Below are 21,509 nucleotides of genomic sequence, written 5' to 3'. Positions count from 1 at the left end.
CTTCTCTAGGTAATAATGGTTTTCAAAGTATTAGATTAAATTCACCCTGTTGAAATGTGATAAAACCAGTGGAGTTTCACCAGGAATGTATTTGATTTGGTAACAACAACAACAACAACAACTTTTATCTATATTTCATTCATATCAAAGAATTCAAACTACTTTATAAACAAAGGAATGAATTCAGATAGTAATGAAATGCAATAACCCATAGGTGAAATGCAGCAGATTTCCTCTTTAAAAAAAAAATTAAAAAAAAATTACATAACTGTTCAGCACTGGCAGTGGAAAAAATCTCTGAGATGAGAGAAATTGTCTGCAACTCATTTTTTTTTCCTCCTCAGAACACAGCAAAACACGTTGTGAAGTTTCAGGGTGAACTACAGACACAGTTTTAGAAAGGAGGAAGGTTAAATTAGGCCCTTAACACATAAACAAATGTGTGAGAAAATTGACTTACAAAACCACTGATCACTAACTGTCTCAGCTAGGTTGAGAGCTGCTTGATGAGCTACTTATTTGGGTAGGGACACGGGACTGTTACTAACAGAGGTATATGCAAGGAAAGAAAAGGCAGTCTCACAATGAAAGGGTTTAAGATATCAATAAAACACATGTTTACGGCAGTAACATTAAGCAGTTAACTGTGATTCACGGTTTTAAAAGCAGAAGTCATTTAGCTTGCTAATTACAATAACAGCTGCAAAATTTAAGAATCCTTCAACTATTTATGAGGTACAAAGACAAAGCGTGGAGACAAAGCATTAGAACATTTGAGATCTGACCGTTAAGGGTTTCCTATTAAAACAGCCTCATCTGAGTCCAGCAGAGTCCCACCAAAGGGACTTCAGAAGCATCCTCAGTCTTTCCTGCTCAGTCCCTCTCTTGCATTATAGTTTTAGATGCTGCTGGTCCTTCAGCTGATTGTTTTAGCACATTGGCCAAGTGTTCGGCATGTGAGAGGCCTCGACTGGATATTGTGAATTGAATTCTTATATGCCTGCAGAAAGTTTGATTCAATGAAATAGCAAGTCCTTTCACAGGATGACCAGGCCACAAACCACAGAAGTCTAAAACAATTTATCTGAGTTGTGGCTTCTGACTCCTTCTTTTCTGCAGATAACACAACCATGAGAAAGTGGGCTGTGACCTATGCAACAATTCCTGGTGGTCCATACCCAGGTCTATTTCCTCCTACTTTCTTTTCTGAAATTCACTGTTTGTCTTCTATTTCCTCTGCAGATGTGAATCTGGTTTTGATCAGAATATATTATACTATATAACCTAGCAGATAAACAGCTGGTTCTGCAGTGGGATATAGGCATCTGGTCACGCCCCTACAAATACGCCAGGGGTGATCTGCACACAGTTTATGCTTAACAGGACTTTGAAAAATTCCCTGTATCTTTTGGCAGCAAGAGGGTTAGATTTCTTTCTGAGGAAACTATAAAAGGGTCATTACTCTGTTTTTTGAGGCACATCCAGATAGAAAAATCTAGGAAAGTTACCCTGTGCATAAGGAAGCAACAGTTAAATACACAGTGAAGGAACTTGAAGACGCTTTTACATAAAGCTGATCTATCTCACAAGATTACAAGTTATATTAAAAAGCAGTGCAGGGAAATGAAAGCCAAGGCACAATATCCATCAAAGTAGTGTAGCAAAGTGTATGAACAGCCCTTCGATAGCTATCAAGCATTGGATGCCACTGCAACGGCACTGGCACTAAATACAATCAAATCCTGTAGTGGCCATCCACTGTCATATGTTGGGCAGTCTCACACTAAGTGGTACTGTGCATGCTATGCTATCCTTAGGAGAATGCAATTAGCTCTCTCTCTCTGGAGCCTTGTTCTTCTTACTTCCCCTATGAAAAAGGTTTCCAGGGGGAGCACGTGACAGAAGCCACTCCTACAACTGTCTGGACAACACCTGGGAGTTGCTCTTCTGTGGAATAAGTGAGGGAAAGGAAAGAGGTAGCTGGCAGATGCTCCCTCTGTGCCTGGGCAAGAGCACCTGGAAATCAGGTTTCACTCAGTATATTACCTGTTGCCTATCTGCCATCTTAGCATATTTTTCTCAACAGCAGCTAACTCTTGTTCCTCAAGAAGAAAGACTATAATGAAATCCACCATAGGAAACAGTCCTTGTCCTTTCATTTTGCATCCTCGTTAGTTAAACATTTTGGGTAGGAAGGGCCCCTCTGTTGGACTTCCTTTTCTGTCCTCTGTCCATCTCTTTTTTGCCCACCTGCTGGCCTATCTACATGAATAAAACCCACATTAAATATGTAATGGTTAGTGGAGAGGTAGTGAAGAATTTGCCACTAAATAATGTCATTTAGCTAATTAAGTTAGACTGCTAAGAAAGCTAATGATAGCAACAATAGTTTTGGCAACAAGAGCCGGGAACTGTGGAGAAGAATGTGATTGCTGCTTGAATCATATTCACCTTTTAAACTGCCATTTTGACGTTCATAAAGCAAGTACCGCTTGGTGGAAAAAGAGACTGCTTTCAGAGCTGCATAGATCAGTAATAACTACAGAATCAGTGGATAAAAAAGTCTGTTTAAGATTCTGGGTGTCTCTCATGCCAAACTCTGTGTTCTCCAGAGAGTTCAGAAGCTCACAGCCAGTGTCTTCTGGAAATGTGTCACCTTCAGTTGCTATTGATCAGTAGCTACCTACTGTTGTGCTGGAGATTTAGCTCACCAGCAAGAAAGTATTGTCAGAATCAAGGGTGTTGCACAACAGTGCACAGAGTTTTTTGATGACTAAAGTAAAGACAGAGATATCTTTGAATAAGGTCAGAAATTACTCAGTGATAACATGTTTTCATGTTATCTGTGAAAGCATCACCATGGCTCAGGCGACAGAGGTGAGAGACTTCTCCAAAACACTGAGAAACAATCACATAAGCTATCTTGTTTTTTTAATACTGAAGAAAAGAGCTTCTTTCTCTTGTTTTTATCTTCATTTTTATCAAACTGAACTTGCACTATTTTACTTAAGTTTTATGTCATAGTACTTTGTGAAGAGTGATTTATTTTTAATGTATCAGCAAAATATTTCCAAAAAGTGGTCTCTTTAAAGTACAAAAAATGGAACTGTATAATAATTTCTATTAAAAAAATGAAAATTGTCTGAGAGAACTATACATTTAAAAAGTTAAACCTGTGCAAAAAATAACTAAAATTATGACAAATAGGATGCACACAAGTCACCAAAGTACATACATGTGCTTCAATTCAGTTTACAGTCTAGTCAACCTATGGACTTCCTGCCTAACCCCTTTCCTGGAAATCTGTGGGCTGTAAGATTTTGCATTATGTTCCCTCTCGAATTCAAGGTCCAAAACTTGGCTACAAGACACTGTTATTTTTTGGCATACTCAGTGGAGGGAAAAACCTGTGCAGGTTGCAGTATGGAAGCTGATTAAGATAGCTGAGCAGTGCTAGCTGAAGCCTGCTCACAATACCTTGCTCACAACCTGCGCCTGCCACCTACCTGTTCTTCTCTGCAGCCCCTGAGATCATGGCAAGGATCTATTCAATCCTCTGGCAGGCAGTAGAAAAGTCCTTTTGAGACCATCGCCTACCATACTCAAGTGGAAGAAGTCCTTCATGCTTTGAGTAATCGTCTGACTTGTTTCGTTGAGGAATCCCTTACAAACCCACACATCTCCACAAACAGAGTGGTAAAGAGGGTCCTGCAGAAAAAAAATGTTGAAGCCAGGATAGAGGACACCATTACTAGGTATAGACAATAAGATGATGTGTAGGTACTTTATCTCAGGCCAGAACTGCAATGGAATAGATTATTTTATCCATCTGTTGTGGACTTTTCAGAAAGCTGTATCACTGCAATGGAATAGATTATTTTATCCATCTGTTGTGGACTTTTCAGAAAGCTGTATCACCATGGACCTGATTCTCTTTTGTCTAAGTTTCTGCAGTTATTTCCATGTGGTTTCCTCCAACACTTACAAAAATCAAATTCAAATTAGAATAATGTTAGCATAGTCATTATCTAACTGGTTATACTTAACTTTGGGAGAGGCAAAGTTACTGAAAGGCAATATTTTTCTTTCCTATCAGCCTCATTTTTGTGACCAGTGACTGAATTCCTTTTGCTTTTACAAGGGTATTTGCACTTTTATTCATGTTTCTAACTTTCCAACAGCGATTAGGAACGGTTGGATAAAATTTATGTCAGTGTCAGGCTATTAGTATATAATTAGTAAAGGTATTTGTGCTTGAGAGAACGCATCTGTGGGAAACTAGGGAATGGGGGGTACGGTTCTTAAAGTCTAAGGCCCAGTCTTAAACATATGCTGTATATTTACTGTAATGGGGAAAACACTGAGTTATTTACAAAACCTGGAAAGTTCTGCAGCCTGCTATTACAGGAGGCAATGTTCAGCAGGCTTAATAAAAAGATGTGCCCTTCAGACTACTCTCGGTTTGTCCTATCATGTCTTTTTCCATCTTCTGCCTTATAACATTTTCTATGCCTTGTAAACTGATAGGAATTCATTCCTCGATGGTCATACACAGAGGTTAATAAGCTCCCAGCAGCAGCTGACTTGGCATTAGAGAAGAAATACTCTCCCCTACGTCCAGTTCAGAAATGTTACCTTCATATCCCCTTCCGTGTTTTGGGAAACCGTACTGACACTAAGTCTTTTTCCACCTCAGTTCTTCTGGACGTAGACTGGCAATGCAGTAAGTTTTTCCTCTTGTCCTGTAGCTGAGAGGCTGCTCGTTGTGCAAATTGCTGGTCAGTGTGATGTGACATTGAGTCAGCCAGAGCCATGAGGTAGGTGTACCGACATTATTCCTTACGTCAAACCACAAAATAGGGCTTTGAGTGTTAAAAATAATCTTTCATTAGGTCACGGGGTAGGACAAGGTAACTATTACAATAGAGAAAAATAAGATTTTTGTGGGGGAAACAGCTTAAACCGTTTGAAAACGTATCTCTCCCCTATCCACTGCGTCCGTCCTTCCTTCTGACCTTGTTCTCCACCCAGCAGTTTTCACCGTAGATTGCAGCAGACTCCCCCTGACCGTCTCAGAAAGTTTCCTTTCCGTCACCTCTGTGCCTGTGCTCTCTGCGTTCTCGCCGGCTCACACGCCAGCTGCAGGCTCCCTGCCTGCGCCACCCTGCACTTGCCAAAGGTTTTCCAGCAAAGCCTCTAAGCTTGCTCTCAGAGAAAATACCATCTCCCTCTCTCTTCAGAGGGTGCAAAATCCAGGACAAAACAAAGCAGCAGCTTTTGACCTTGCTGTCCGGTGCAGCCTTTCAAGAAAACACACTGCGCACGGAAACTGTGAACAAACAAATAACTCAGGCTGTTTAACATGTCACAGTGACAGGGTGGTGAACGGTAGGAAAGGCTAAAAGAATTTAAGAGATTATTGGAGGACAAGCAACTAATCCTATGTGTATTTCTCCCACATTTCTTACATTGTAAAATGTCATTCACTTGTGTAGCCAGGAAGCAGAGAACTTGCTTGTTTAAGAAGAACAGATCAGGAAGGCACTGAGGATTTTTATTACTCAGAAGGCTTCCTTCTAAGGTGATAAAAGAACATAGTTATCTACACTGGCACAAGCAGCAAGGTGTCTCTGCCTTGTAATATTAGAGCAAAAATATGACACTTTCTGTGCCTGAAATTCATTTTTTTTTTATCCTCTGAAGACGTTGACAAATTCCACTATAAACTAAATAGAGTTTTGCACCGAGTGTTCAGAATGTTAGAGGTTAAAAATATTCTCTACCTCCTGCTTCATCTGTGCCCTGCCATTTCTATATATTTTCATACATATGCAAGTTTACATTGTAAAATGTTCCTAGCAAAAGTTTGCTGTTAAAAATGCTATGCATCATACCTGATAAAATGCTGAGATAAAATGGAATTACAAAAAGCGGTGAAATACACCTTGGACAGTGTACGATGCTGCGCTAGGAAATGTACCTCACAGGAAACTATGAAACCTGTAACCTAAAGCATGGCACCAGTCAATCTGTGAGGAAAACCAATATGCATGATGCCTGGCTTTCGTGTACTCAGTGAGCATATTCACATGATAAGGCTTTTTATCATTTGAATGTGCTGCACCAGAAACGAAAGGATAAAAAGTACACTGTCACCAATTTGGAATGTGGTCTGTAGCAGTCTGCCGGCAAGGAAGCGGAGCATAAATGGTTGAAAGGGAGATATCTAAATAGGCAAAGCTTTCTAAAAAAAAAACCGTGGAAGAATGAAGACAATTGATATAGTTTGGTTTTTTTTTCTACAGATTTTTTTCAATTATAATCCTCAAAAGATTTGGAGATGGTAATTAATGTAAATGTTTAAATGTCCCCAATTTACCTTCTTTTTATTTTCTTGCTCCTTGCAATTTAATACAATAATATGAGCAATGTTGAAGGATATTTTCTACCTTTTTCATTCTTCCAGACCCTCAGTTCCTTAAACAGTCATGAAAGCACCAAAAGAAATATTAAGCCCTGTAATTTTTCTAGTCTGCCACTCTTCCAACACTCAATTCTTTAAAGTTGCAGAATTTCTTCTTTCACCATCATGAAGTTTTCATAGGTGCAAAGTTATGAATATAAAAATAAACCCTAACAGAACTATCACTCAGTGCATTGAACCAAATGGCAAAAATAGAGTAGGAAGAGAAAGGACGAGGAAGGGAAATAATAATTAAAAAAGAAACCAAACCCAAACTTTTTCCAAATTACCTGCTTTTAAAATACATGTATATATATACATGTATTTTTTGCTTGTGTGTTTTCTTCTAGTTTGATCTTTGCAGCACTGAAAAAACCTGCAATATAGCATTTATTTATGTTTTTGGCTTTGAGCAAATGTTTCTCTGCTTTTCAATAAACTCTACTTATAACATGTAAATATCTGTGGCAAAGACCATCCCCCTGGAGTGATACAGGATGCATTGCTAAGCAACATTTTCTAAGTTTGCCTTGGTTTTGTCCTTTTGTTCTCTCTCGGAGTTCTTTTTGTCGTTTGCTTTCTTACCGTATGAATGCCGAGGGAAGTTCCACGAGGGCCTCTTTCTGCAAATAATATGCACACAGCCAGGTAAAGACTTCAGATTTCAGATAGCCCATGCAGAAGATCATGACATTTATTAAATAACTTTGAATCTGATGTTCAGAAGCAGAATCCCACTGGAATGTGGGAATACAAATCCAGAGTATTTCCACTCTAGATTACCATTACTCTCTGGGTGCATGGGTCTGCTGCAGGCTCAACTCCACAGCAGAACATGATGAACTTTTCCACTTTTTTTTCCTTCCTCTGCACTTTGGATTTTTTGTAAAAGAAATCTGAGCACACAGGCTAGATGAGAGCCACAGAGCACACCAGCAAGGTCCCTTAACTCAGGGATCAGCGGTGAGGACTTGAAGACATGCTGGAGTATGCAGTCTTTGACCAACTGTTGACACAGCCTCAGCTTGTCTAAGTCTTACCTAAATAAAGGTAGAACACACATACAACAGCTCCTCATACATTGAAAAACAAGTATAAGCCTGAAGGTCTGAAAGTGTGTCTCCATACCTAAAATGTTTGAAAGTTATTAATGGACATATATGCTCTAAAATTGCCAACCCAAACAGCAGAAATGCAAGCACTCTTACGTTCATAGATTTGTGGTTGTGCAAAGTGTTCCCAATACAGAATACTCTGCCAAAAGCTAAAAACACAAAAGCAAACTTTTTGGCATTTTCCTTAAAAAAAAAAAAAAAAGAAAGAAAAAAAAATTAAAAAATAAAAAAAAAGGTACAAGCTGCTTCTGAAGCTGCCATTTGCGAATATGAAGCTTTTCAGCTCCTCAAATCATAACATGTCTTCCTGCCTTGCTCTTCTACTGAGACCTGCATTTTTGTTGATGCCAGTGTTACGTATGACACGGCAGCAGTTTTAAATGGGTTTGCAACTGACCAGCAGCAGTCAGAAATGGTAAGTTTCCAGATGCTTATGACAAAATGCATCTCTACAGACAAGGAAATCTTATATTGGTATGATACCGGCAGCTCCAAGGCAACCTTGACATAAATTTTCAGCAAACATATTCCTGCCATTGCTAGCTGTGCTATCCTATCAATTCAGTGTGATTATCTAGTCCAATAGCAGGAATTCACATTTAATAGATGGTTCCAGCAGCAATCCTCTGACACCATCAGCTAAAGCTTGTTCTCACTATCTTCTTTACCCTCATCTTTATTGCTGTCTGCAAGAGAGCTTCCCAGTTCCACAAACTAGTATGTAAGGGCAGCTATTTGCTTCATAAACTCCTGCTGTTTCTCAACTGTTTGTTGGTGCAATGGGGGATTTTCAATACGGCATGTAATTAACTATTACTGAGCAAGTAAAAACAGGAGTGAGAAGTGTTTGTTGTTGAAGTGTAGCAGAGAAAAATGTGATTTGTCAGGGTTGTTCCTTTCTACAGTTTTTAAATTGCACCATGTCTCTCCCAAAAATGAATTCATGAAAGACTATGGTATTTTTACCAGTGATTTCTACTTGTGGAAATGGAAATGCCTGGCTGCGCTCCAGAAAAATAAACCCTCTATGAACAGAAACAACCCCCCAACATTGCATATAACAGGGCAGCACTGCAAATGATTATAGGAGACTTAGGCATGGCAACGCATGGGTAATGCTTAGACATCCCTACCCATTTTGCTACAAATATTCATTTGTAATGAGCTAACAAAACTAATTTTGGGCAAAAGTTACATTTTGGGAAGTAGTTAGATCAAGAATTTTACTTTGAGGTTTCACACTTGGGGCAATTGTATTTGTGTGATCTTTCCCGCTGAAACCATTTTTGCAAGCACTGAAACTATTTGGTGGGGACAGTCTGAGACATTCTGGCAGTGCCTTTAACACTGAACTATATTGTCCTCTAAGGACACTGAAGGTCGAGGCATTAGGCCACTGACAACTTGACGACTGTACAGCTTCACTGTGATACTATCAAACATCAGCATGTATTAAATGTAAATATTCATGTTGAACTGGAAATTAAGCTTGAAAGTATGGTTGTATAACCACCAAATGTGGTTTTAATTATACCAAACTTACATAGATGCTGCTCTCTTTCTCTTTTTGTTTCCTAATTTTTATCCTCTCTCTTGGTGTTGCCTTTGTTTCTGCTTCGTTCTTGGCCTTCCTGACTGCAGCCCTTTCTTGTCAGAATACTCCCACATCTTTTGCTACCTAGTGCTCCCTAAACGTCTATCATCTCTACAGCTAAATTGCATAAAGCATTACTTTGCTACCAAAAAAAAAAAAAAAAATCTATTGCAAGGGATAACATTTTCCTATTTGATGCTCCTATGGACTGTTTCCCTTTCCCCAACCATCTCAAGATAGGAAGCCCAGCTGTTTGCTTTTTTCACTTCTTTCATTAGAGTTCACACTTTGCCTCCAGACACCCTGCTAGAGGAACTGTCTTCTACACCAAAACCCTCTGGAGATGTAGAAACATTAGTGATCATGTTAGAAGTACTAATGTGCAGAAAGTTACCCTGTATTGTGTATGCTGCCTCTCGAGTTCTGCACAGGCAGCAGTCAGTCTCACACTGCTCCTCCATCCGAAAATAAAACAGAGTGGATGAAATAAGAAAGGTTCTGTACAACTGCGGGAACATGTTTGTTTGCAACGCAAACAAACGCATTTGCCTTATAAACGCATTTACCAGGCGAACATCCAAATGCATCGGAGTTCTGCCTGACAAAGCACCTGTGCCTGCAAGGCCATGGTTGCTGTCTCTTTAGGAAGAAGCTCTGGACGCTGTGCACTTCTGCTGTCCTCTGCTCCTTCGTCCCTCGAACCGAGTACGCTATATCAGCTCTGCGGTCTCTTCCTTATCTGAGAAAGTGAGGACTTTTGATTACGCAAATGACAAAATGGGTTTGAAATAGCATTTTTTAATTATTTTAATTACTGTTACTACTGTGACTTGATCACAAAGACGACTATGGTCCTATCATCCTTGTCACCAAACTTTATGAGAGAGTCACTAGAATAGGAAAAGCTTCATCTGATTGGTATCCTCTTTCCTTTAGCTTCATTCTTGCAAGGGTTTGCAACTTTTGTCAGGCAATAATGCGCGGGATGCAGTAGCGGTTTTAATTACCTCAGTCACCATTCTAATACTATCGTTATTCCCATAATATGTGCCCATATAAATGTAAGCTTATTGTTGAATGCAAGTGATGTCAACCTTCAAAATGGATGGTCACTTTAATTATAACAGAATTATAAAAGGAAAATTGCTTTTTAGCCACTATTATCCTGCTGAAGATTTTATCTGTAACTACTTAACTTGACAGCTTTACTGAAACTTTGTTATAATTAAATTCCTGTATCATGTAACTGTCTTGTTTGATTTTATTTCATATTACAGTTTTTAATTCATTTAATTAACATTATAGCCTCATTAAGCAATGGTATGTTTTTAATGCAGCTCATTTGTAAAACAGATATTAAGTTACATTCTAATGGACCCATTGCACTCAAGTTCTATACAGATTGCACTCTTGCTTGACCCATGACTGAAATTAGACACAGCCTTGGATATCTGAATTCTTGCAAAATAATATGAAACTGTGACAAGCAGGAGTGGGATAACACATGAAATTTATAAGTCCTTCTTTGGCAAAGCAGGGATAGCAGAGGGTTGCAGGATGTGGTGTTTGTGGTCTAGACAGAAAAAAATGCAGCTTCAGTTAAGGCAAACAATAACATTTTTCCTAGCAATTTTTTACATATAGGGTTTTTTGTTTGTTTGGCTGGTTAAGTTTTTTGGGGGTAGTTGGTTTTGTTTGGTTAATTTTTTAATAAAAAAGGTCTGATAAAGCTTTTGGTCCAGAAAATGGCAGAACTGAATTATAAAAAAAGGAGGAGGAGGACCTCTGTAACTCATCACCTGTTGATGGAATGAGGTTTTGTTAATTGTTGCCACTTGCTGCATCTAAGGTTGGAAATAGAAACCTCTTAGTAATGTCAAGTTGTCAATGTAAGATGACATTCAAAACATGCATCTCCTTTAAGTCCTTTCAAAGAGATCATTTCCTACCATAGGTCCCACACTATTGTTTGATGAGTTAAGAATTATTATTTGCTGGGGTTTTTTTAAGTTTTAAAAATATTTTTTATAAATTTCTTATAAATTGAATTCTATTATATTAAGCACAAGTAACTAAAGGCAATTATTTAAATATGCTCTGGTCAAAACTAAATGATATGACAAATGATTCCCCTATTTTCTATTATGGCAATTTTACATAATATTGTGTCACCTTAATTGAACTAAACCAAAGATTCACAGTAATAGTGGATGTTAGTTTAATTTCTTTAAACGCCTGTTATTAAATTAACAGCCTTAAGGCATCCATTTTGTTGTGACAGTGTATTAGGCTTTCTGGTGTCCCGAAAGCAAACCGTAATCAATAATTATTTTTTTTTTTAAAAAAAAGGATAATTACTATGGCAACTGTCTAGCTTCATGTTTTCACTTTGCTTGTCAAAATCTTTGTAGATGTTGTAGATGACATGCAGTACATAAAAATATCCTCTAGATGACACTGTTTACTGCAGTTAGAAGATGTGCAGGCTTTTATAAGAAATGGCTGTTAAATTGAACGAAATACATTTGACAAGTATTGTTTGAGCCTAAGCCTGCTCTCTTGACGTCAGTGGCCAAGATTTCAGCAGTTGCAGTGAAAACAAGAAGAGCTTCTATATTTATCTGTAAAACTAAACAAAAATCTTGTATTTTTCTTTCAACAGAAAGGACCTCTCTCTAAAATACAATTAAAATAGTTTTCATTGCATCCTAAGCTATAAAATGTACCATAGGAATGCTTCCTAATTACTGAAACTCCTTCTTACATACACACACATACTTAATTATTCTGGATGGCTTTGTTTAAAAATGACACTGTATAAATATTAATCTTTTTTTCCAACTATTCTTTGTTCCATGATCTACATTCATTGTAGCACAGTAAATTTGAGTTCATTAGATCAGTTACTGCTATTTAGATGTAAATGTCTTCAAGGAGGATTAATTACTCTCTAATTCTGATTTTTTTAAGTCAGCATAATGAAGATATTCTCTGACATTTCTCTGATATAAAAAAACCCAGAAACTCCCCTTGTGCCACCATATAACACAGTTCACAGTAGATAAAATTTTGGAAAATGTCTGGGTAATTTTTTATGGGACTTGAACTAGTAAATTAGGTTAGGTTGAGCTCCAGGAAGCCATTTAGTGGTTGAAATGTCCATGCTCAACTTGCCTGTCCCCCACAGGGGTACCTTGGTGGCCTCTCGAATACATGGGAAGAGTGAAAAATTCCAGAGTGCTGTCCTTCGAAAATGAATGAGAAGCCACTCTTTCCTTTAAATCAGTCAGAGAAGAAGGAACTGAGACTACCATGGTGATTTATCCCCAAGCACAGGTAGAGCATGTAGCTGTACACGTTGTAGCAATATTTGGAACAACTTTTCAATTTGCACCTCCCTACAGATTCTCTTAAAGAATGAAAGAGCCCTGTTTAGGAAACTGAAAGTAACTGTTAGTAGGAATGCTTTTGAATTACCTGTTATAGACCTCTTAGAAGTGGTAAATGAACTACCAAGAGCACTTGAATCACAGGCTGGAGATTCCTGACAGTTCTCCAAGGAAGCAGGAGAGCTGAGAGGTTTTTCCCTCTGTCCTGTGTGATTCGAGCATGCACCACCCTTCCATTAGCAGAGTATCTTAACCTGCAACTCGTTGGTTATTCGTGGAGGGTCAGGCTTACTGACACTACACAGGATTTTCTTCAATCACTGTTTCATGCAAGGGATGTACACAGTTCATGGAGTAGGGAATGTAAGCCAAGACTCTCCTTCCAGTCTTATACAGTATGCTTGCGAGTCAGCGCACAGACACACACACACACACACACACAACCTGTTCCAGTAGGACTTTAACCGTATTATCAAAGTGAACAGCGTCATCAGGAGACACAGTTAAGATGTTCTTCCAGAAATTAGGAGTTGTGATTTTGAGTCTATAAAGACAAAAACTGACTAAGTGCCTTCCAGGCTAAAGGAATATTAAAACCATTTAAACACAAATTTCATGGTTGTGCTTAAAAATAAGGTACAACAAAATGCACTATGTTTTACACAAAGCTTGATTTTGTAGGCATGCACTGTTTTATCCAGTGAGAAGAGGAAAAGCATCTTATTTGTAGATCCTGATAGGGCTTGAGATATGCATTGCTCAGACAGACCAAGACTAAGAGGCTTTTGAACAGCCACAAAAGTACAAGTTCAGCTTCTCAGAAATTTTAACTATGTAAATTGAAGCGAGCTGTGGAGAAACTTCCTCCAGTCTGATGACATTTAAGTTCAGGCTTTCAGGACTGCATTACGAGGCAGCTGCCTGTATTCTGTTCCTATATTACTTTAGACAACTAAGATCTTTTTAGATCTGCATTTTGAAGCTTTGGGTTTTTTAGTCGTGTATCTTCTCAGTCTTACAGTATTATGTAAGATCTACTTCACATCAGAACAAGCAGTATCAGTGTTAATGAGTTTGTGACAGTATACTTTAAATCAGAGCTGCCTTAGGCTACGTGGGAACACTGACATAATCATTTGTAATGCTAACTTCATACAATTAAAGAAAGAATTATGAAAATGAGCCTCATGTCTGTATTTTGTGGGGACGATCTGGGTTTTCAATATTACTTCCTCTTAATACTACTAAGACATGCAGCTCCTGATCTTGAAATGAGTTCCAAGTGTCTTAAAGCCCATGTTCAGGCAGAGCACATTTCAGATTCAATACCATTTTACTTTTTTCCCCCATTTTTAGGAAAACTGAAACATACGAGATTCTGAAAGAGAACAAATTAGGTTCAACTTCTGTAGCCTGATTGGAAGCTTACATCCATTTAATTAAAAAAAAAAGAAAATAGATAGATTACTCTTCAGCCATAGATGTGTCACTGCCAAAGAATACCAAACTGGCGAAAGCTTTGGCTTTTACATTATGACATTTGAGATTAAATGCTTCCAGGTGATGGATGGGGCTAGCTGAGGAATACCTGGGTAATTGTTCCATAGAGAAAGTATAAGGCACTGACCCATCACAGACCAAAGTAGGATAACAAACACTTTTTCCAATGGAATGGAGATTTTCCCTCCTGTTCAAAGACTTAGATTCAAGGCCAAATACTTAATGGGAAAGAAAACCGAAGGCTCACAACTCCACTAGTTCTCTCGTAGTAGCATAGGTATGTGTACAGAGAAAGATTCCTGCTATACCATCTGTAAAAAATATGTATCTCTAGGGCTAGCAGAGACAGTCTCTTCACTCACTTAAATGTAATCACGTTAATAAGAATTTCATAGTTTCCGGATTAAAAAAATTCTTATTTCTGTCAGTAATGAAGAGCATATTATTGTGCTGAATACAACTGGCTACTCTCATCGTATATCCTGAAGTCCTTGGCACTCACGTTGTAAGAAAAACATTCTCTTCAATAAGATTCCCTGTATTTCTCAGTCAAGAATCATCTGAACAGTAACGTAAGCCGAGCAATAGCTGAAGTTCACTTTTGAAATGAGTGGTGTTCAGTACATGAAATTTACTAAATTGCGCAGGTGTTTTGGGGGATTGACAGCAGTGCAGCAGTGGGAAAAAAAAAGGCTTTGTAATTACTACTCCTCACTGGTGTGATAATAGCACAGGCAGGGTGGATCTGGTTTTACAGTGACTGACGTACTTTGTAATGCCTGAAAGTAAAAGACCTCCCAGTTACAGAAATGAGATAAACTTAGCATTTTTGTATTACATCTTCATGTGTCTTCTCCTAGCATCACATGCATTTCATCTGAGCTTTCAGTCCAAGAAAATCTGTAGGTTTCCCTTTTTGTTGCACAAATTTACTGTCTTCAGTGACAAACAGTTACATAGATATATACTATACAGAAAAAGAATGCCTAAATAGGACTCTGAATAAACTTGAGTTACTGTTTTCCAAAACATCGTACCTTGGAAACAAGTATCCTCTTCTCATTGCAGGCCTGAGGTTTGCAAGCAGAGATATAAGCTAATCAGGCAGAAGGCCTTCAGTCTATCCAAGCTTTAGAATGATAAAGGGGAAAGACAGAGATATGAAAGGGAATCTAACCACTGATCCCTGTAAATGCGTCTGAAAATAACAACTTTCTGGCATATGTCAGAACAAACTTTGCCAGGAAAAAAACTATGATGCTTCCAAGCAATTCCTAATATTGCTTTTTTCCTGATTCTAAGGTGTTCTCCCCAGGAGAGAGGATTTTCCTTGCTCACGCAACCCGAGTCTGCCCAAGCCCAGTTGCTGGGCAGAGGGAGACCAGTGCCCTGTTAGGCTTTGCTGTGGACCACTGCAGTACCCTCCTGCCTCTGTTAGGACTAAAAGCAATCTAATCGACCTGTCTAGACAAGGCTTTGCTCTGGTCTGATCCCTCTCTTTGGTGTTGCTTGTGACATCCAGAAGTTTGACAAGGAAAGCAATTATTGATCAGTCAGAGGTGTGTTTTGCTCTGATAATTGTCTAAGCATGACTGAGTGATGCCCCTATAGATAGGTGCTTACTTATTTCCTGAGGCATGTCGTCCTTAGAGCGACAGAAACATTGATAAGGAAGAGGACAAAATGACTAACTTTGATGGAGTTTGTGTTGAAACATCTGCTGCTTGTCAACATGGGAGGCAGAAGCAGTGATTTATTAGCAGTAAAAAAGAAAAACCAATGAAACTCTCTGTCTTATTCTTCCCATAAACTATTTTCTGACTATGAATGCCCAGTAAGTTCCCATGAAGAGAAAGTACTGCCCCATTATCTGTATATTTTTACTTTGCTTACATTATAACTTACCGCATACATGATAACACATTATTTATTAAGACTTTGAGTAACTTCTGCCTATTAAGGAATCTGGCCAATAGGTCACTGGAACAGTGAAAATCTATGGAGGAGTCCAATTGTGGATTTAGGGGTTTTTAGTTTTTTTTCCTCTTGCCCAGAATCTAAATATTTTTAGGATACTGAACAGAATGTAAATGAATACAAAGATATTTGGTGATACTTCCTATTCCCTGAATGCATACCAAACACAGACCTATAATTTTCCCCCATTGTTTTAATGAGAGTAATTTCATTTGTATTAATCCTTTTTTTCAGGCTCAGCTCTGCATGGGCACTCTGCAGAGTTCTGGCTTCCACATTAAGAGGAGCTCCGAGAGGAATTAGCCTCCAGAAAGCCAGAATTGTCGGAGTACTGCTGCCCATAGGAGGAAGACACACACCTTCTCTTTTTCGGCTCTTGAGCCCTGAAGAACAAAGGTTCTTTGAAACCTTTGTTTCAGCCATGCCATGCCACTGGGCACAGAAAAGGGATTCGGTTCAGGAATCTGTGTTGTCCCCTTCAGTGCATATGCATGGTAAATGGATGGGCATAATCCACTCAATGAAAGGGTGTAGCTGTTGCAATATTTCTACCATCATATTGTAAAACATACCACCTCCAAAAGATAAAACCTTGAAGCCTTAGATCCCTTGGTTTAACCGGAATGTTAAGAAAAGCAAAAGTGTTAGAAATAAGAAGCGATCATAACAGCATAATGCTTTTAAACAGAAATTACTCATCTGTCTGCCTGCCTATCTGTAATTTAAAGAATGAAGCTATGCCTATGTCAAACGAGTATTTTTTTCCCCAGAGGACATAGAGTTTAATCAAGCTTCACTACCTTAGTAACCTTTTGTAAATGGTGAGGCATGACTGACATCAGAGTAGGACTGAAAAACAGAAGATATTTAGGTTCAAATCTGGATGTAAAGATGTCAATCTCACTAATGCAAGTTAGTGTGAGTATATATATTGATTTAAATTGAGCATTTTCTATTTTCTGTGCAAGCAAGGAGCAGGTCAGAAGTTGAAAGCAGAAAAACAAAGTAAATGCCTGAAGGAGGTCTCATTCCACGCTTTGGGTCTCATTCTGATCCTGTCAACATTGCATCAGTATAACTCCATCAATCAGATTTACATTACTGTTTTGATGGAAATGAAAATGCTTTACTAAAGCTTTTTTCAGACATTGTTTTGTCTGAAAACCTTTAGACTCCCTTTCTTTTCCTGTCTTTTTCCTTCTCCCATTTTTAAACAATAAAGCAACAATAAGACATCAGGTTATTTGCAGGTCTTGGAATATTTTCACCTTATACAAAAGCACACTGGTTGGAATCTGCTTCTGTATTCTGATTCACCAGCTACTTCCATCGTAATAAATAATATGAGGGTAGCAAAGAATAAAACATTTTTTTCTTTTTGTGCCGCATGCAATTACATCTCTTTTAAGTGGTCCAATAATTGCATTTTAAATGGTACTTGTTTATTATTCTCTTTTTGCCATATCCAAATTGATTTTTATTGTTTTACTAAATAGTTACTAAAGCCCTGTGAGGGAGAAAAAAACCCCAACACTTTCAAGCAAACAATTCAAGTCTGTACGTTAATCTGTACCTTTAAATAAACAGCAATAATTAATGGGAGTTCGGCACCTTGCTGTATTGTACAGTGACAGGGATTAAACACTGGCACTGCAAAATGCCAGTTTTCAGCTTGTGCATTTGTAGACCCTTCAGAGCCATGAACTGACATTTGCAATCTTTGTCAGTCAAAAAAAAATGGCAAATTCAGTTAAATTTAGTTCTGCCATTCAAATGGAATAAAGGTCGTCACCTGCCCCTTTTGTGATTCGATTATCCAGGGACTGAGTTTATTTTCCTGAAGAAAAACATATTAAAAGAGCCCAATTCTGCAACTATTGCCCCATCTCAGCAGCTCGATTGGCTTAAATTATTCATCATTAACTGACTTAGCTATTGTTGTTTATTTAAGAGTACAGATTAATATATAGTCCTGAAGTGTTTGCTTAAGTGTTTTTCCCTTCCTAGAGCTCTCACAACCAGTCTGAAAAACAATTAAATACATTTTGAAATTACAAAAATGAGTACATTAAATAAATGTAATTTATAATTCAATTATCTGGCTTTTTGAAATGCTGTAGTTATGTGTGGTTTACGTTACACAAAATATTTTTATTGACTTCATTTGAACTACTCATGTAAATAAAGACTCCAGGTTCAATCCCTACACCCAAGAAGAGAAGGAAACTGAAGCAAGCTCCTGAAATCCAAACCATTAGGTGTACAAAGTCTGGACAAAAGCAGCACGCTTGTAAGGAGAAACAAGCTTGTAAGGATATGCAGAAAACAGGGGCTCCACAGTCTCCTCCATATGCTGCTCCCACCTTTGTGGCATTCTCCTCTCTTTCGTCTTCATAGACTCCCTGAAGTTTTGGGGGTTGGGAGCACCGCAGATGATAAGCATCACTTTTTGGCCCAGTACTTCTTGTAAGAACTGGATTTCCTGAGGTTACCACGAGACCAAATTGTGGCAGAAGCCCGAGTCAAGGACAGAGCAATGCCAGTGCTCGTTTCAGCAGAGCACATGTCTGCCCTGCGGAGGTGGACCGCTTCATGGGTTAAACACTATCCGTAAGGGGCGGGGGGGGGGGGGGGGGTCCTCACTTCTTACCTGCCACACTGAACTCCAAACCTCTTCTCTTTCCAGGGACAACAACATCAGGAACACCTTGAAAGATCTCAGCAGAACTGGCAATTTGACTTTGAATATTTCCTATTGGAGATGGGACCGAAGCTGTATTTGCTAATGATTTAAGCAACATTTAAGAAACAAGGCCTCCAGGGATAATATTAAGGATTGCCGAATAGCTAGCACATAACCTGCTATTTGAACACACAAGCGACTGTTTATAATCCATTTTTTCGCTATGCTGCACTGAAGAGGACATGCTATAGGTGCACCATAGGTCAGGTTCCAGTGTTGCGGTTCCATGGCACGAAGTAAAAGAGCTCGTTCATTAGCATATGAATCAGCTCTCCATAGAAAGTGGTAGAACTGCAGGAGAGGAAAAGCCATTTTGCTTTAATAATAACAGCCTGTAAGAGGCAATCCCAGGTACAAAATGATCAAGTGACCAGAGCCAGTTCAGCGAAGAATGATAGCATTTTATGCTCAACACTTCAAGATTAAAGTCTTTAGTTAGCTAAGCATAATGTGAATCAGTTTCATGTATAATGTATCGTGTGAGCCTGTAGCCAGTATGATACAATGTAAGCAATTCCATTTAGTGCAATTTGACTATAGCTAGTACAGAATAATTGGAGTCAGTTTCTAGCATGCTAGAATTTGAGTCAAATATGATATGGAAAAGAATTTGATACATAATAATACGGAGGCAAAGATAACAAGCAATGATGTGGATGAATAGTTAATATGCTATAATACAGAAGTCATTTTAACAGGTTATGATGCGATTACGAGTCCAGTGTTCTTATAAGCAGACAAAAGCCTAATACATCATGGTAAAGAAAGGAGACTATTAAGGAACAGTACAAATAATAGTATGTAGATGCATTTGAGGAGAGCATAACATCAAATACTGTAGTTTTCTCAAATATAAGAGCAAGCGAATAAACATTTACTGGAGGATAAAATATGGCTACTCAAGTGAACATGGGAAATGTTTCAGAGCAGTTCCTCACATTTCAGAGGCAACGTAACGCTGCACTGGGCGATTCCGACTCCTGCTCAGGAACTCAGCCCTTTCTATTCATTTTCTCCCATTATTAGAAGCAGTTATGACAGTTCTAGCCCCTTTGGTACTCTGGGCCTCAATTTTACAATCTGTTGTGCAAACACTATGGTCTGAAGACCTGCCTCTTCCATGAGGTTAATAATGTATGATTAGTTAAAGAACTACAGCATTTTAAAGCCAGCACATAAACATTAACATGACAGAACCGCACGTAAACATCTTCAGCTTTCTAAAATAACTTCAGAAAACAGCAAAAATATTCTGTCACTGTGACTTGTGACCGTGTTGGGTTTAATTCCAAAAGCCACTAGCTTATCGAAATTTGACTTTTTTTTCTTCCTCCTAACTTTTCATGAGGCTAACCCTGTGTACATGAGAAGAGCTCATTTATGAGCATGTGCTAATCAGTTCTGACTACAAGTTAAAGTCATCCCTGAGCAAACAGAAAACTATTCAGCTTAGCAATAAAGTTAAATAATTATTACCAGGCTATGTGATGTGACTACAATGTGACATTGAAATGACTATGGTGTGATTAGAATAAGAATGTTATATGTCTGTGATGTTACTAGAATGAGGCTATAAAACGTCTGTGATGCCATACTGCTGTGATATGACTAGTGTCAGGAAAAATGTGTGCATTATTAACGCATACATAAACACGCTGTATTTCAGAAGCAGACTGCATTACACAGAATGCTAGTAGTTCTAATTGTCTTCTTTATTAATGGCTGTTCTGCTTTGTATTTTAAAAGACGAAAGAGTTGCATACTTAATTCATTCACAGAATTCTTTTTCTAAGTGGTTTGGCAGTAAGGTTGCTCCTTCATGTCACTTGCTTGACTTTCAATGCTGGGGCTCTACCCATCCTTCCTGTATTACATAATGAAAATTTTTCTTAAATTATTATTAGATTCAGTTCCGTTTGCTACCATTACTTGATGTCATCAAAACCAAGATCAATTTTTTTCTGTGTGTGTCTGTAACAGGAGTCTTTTGGACATAAATACAAAGCACAGCAAAACTAAGTGTTTAATCTTTACACATCATGGGATTACAGGATGTGCAACGTTCACATACACAGTGTCTGCCTCCGTATGACTAGCAAGGATATGTACATTTATTGGTACGTACCGCACAAAACCAAGCCGTGCAAATTACTGACCTCTGACAGATACAAGCAGCTTCCACTATTAGTTAACAGTGCGTTGTATGCGCACATGCATATGGGAGTCTAAAGGTAGGAGCCGGCATCTGAAAATGTAAAATCTTCCAGGTAGGAACTCAGATCTTTAGCTGGCCAATGCTATCAACTGAAAATGTGTAAATTATCTAGATATAGTACCACGTACAGAAAAAGTCAAATGCTGATGTTATCTTTGGGTTTTTTGTATGTTATGTATTTGAAAGGCTTAACCAGAAACAGCAGCCAGCGTGGCCACTAACCCGGGCATACTAAATTGGAGAGGTACTGTGTCATACCGCTTGCAAGTTCAAGCTGAGAAAAGCTAGCAATAAAAGCACAGTCAAATGAAGGTTCATTCATGCTTCAGAAAATGTTGAAAAAGGCACTACATATAATGCACTATATATAATGCAGTATAATCATCTTCTTGTCACACTTTTGAGGTCACTCATATCGTAATACATTGGCATTTTATTACACTGTCTTCCAGGCATGTGACGCTTCTTTGTGGCTAGCTGGATAATTCACCGGTGTCATTTACGGGGAAGGCG

This window comes from Mycteria americana, chromosome 1, assembly GCF_035582795.1.
Source record: "Mycteria americana isolate JAX WOST 10 ecotype Jacksonville Zoo and Gardens chromosome 1, USCA_MyAme_1.0, whole genome shotgun sequence".
In the NCBI taxonomy this organism is placed as follows: domain Eukaryota; kingdom Metazoa; phylum Chordata; class Aves; order Ciconiiformes; family Ciconiidae; genus Mycteria; species Mycteria americana.
Note: the sequence above shows the minus strand (reverse complement) of the source record.